The following is a 1,208-nucleotide window of genomic DNA, read 5'->3' as shown; positions in this document are numbered from 1 at the left end:
TCATTTGTGAAACATTTTACTATAGACTCAATAACTGGAGCACCGGTATTGAGATGTTTCCATGGTGACTAAAACGATYATGGCGTCCTTATTTTTATAGTTCTTAAAAGTGGACTTGATTATGTACCGGTCGAATAGAGGGCGTATGGATCGATCCTATGAACCGTTATCGAATATTGAATTGTGGCCGTGGTTAAATTCACGGAGAGGATTGTTGTGTTGTTCTCACACCCCTTTCCTCACTTGTGCCTAAATGGACTGATCATCCTTTGGGAACAACGCATCCTCGTGATGCAGTTTGGTCTTCGGACCCTTGATATGGTTTTGGGCATTTTGACTTTCTTTTGGATTATCATTTGGCGTTATCAATTGTTTTGAACCTGTTATCTCATATTCATTGTTTTATTATATTATTATTATCCGTTCACTGAGCATTAAGCTCAGCCGAGATTTTCTTGTCCTCGGCAGGTATATGACTTAGCAGGGATTTTGGGATGAGAGCTACGGAGATGACAATATTGAAGATAACTCATTAAATCATATTTTTTGTTAAACTTTTGATGACTAATGTAGACATACTGATATTTTGAGACACGTTATCTCCGTTTGTGGTTATGTAATTATCTTTTGGTAAATTTTATTAGCCGCTCTGTTTTATATAGCACATGTTGGTTTTATTCCAATTGTGGCATCTCCCGTCTTTGACCACGCGGGACGGGGGTGTTACACCGGACAAGTGGGTGATCAATTAAAATTGAAATATCAACCCATGGTGTGTTTGTGACTAAATGACCCATACCCGACCAGACAATTCATGAGATCTCTTTTCTTTCAGTGTTACATGTTTTTCAGAAAATGCATACTATYTGGTACAAAGTTTACAAGTTGAAATGTATGATGTGCAATGATCTTTACTCATGCAAACCATGAACTCACTGAGCTTTATAAGCTGACTATGGTATGCATCTCAGGGTTAGATAGCTCGAGGTTGGATAAGGGCAAGGGACACGCTTAGAGAGTTACTAATTATCATCTTACTTATAGTCTTTTGTCTATCAGCATTGTGTCGATCTTTTGTAACTCAACCCGGTTTGAGGTGGGTTAGAACTTAAGTTGACTTTTGGTTGATTCAAAGACTTCCGCTGTAAACGGTTTAACAGTTTTACTTTAGCCGTCTTTTGGAATATTTATTTATTTATATGTTTCAG

The sequence above is a fragment of the Cynara cardunculus genome (assembly GCF_001531365.2).
Source record: "Cynara cardunculus var. scolymus isolate 2C chromosome LG 1, CcrdV1, whole genome shotgun sequence".
Classification (NCBI taxonomy): Eukaryota; Viridiplantae; Streptophyta; class Magnoliopsida; order Asterales; family Asteraceae; genus Cynara; species Cynara cardunculus.
Note: the sequence above shows the minus strand (reverse complement) of the source record.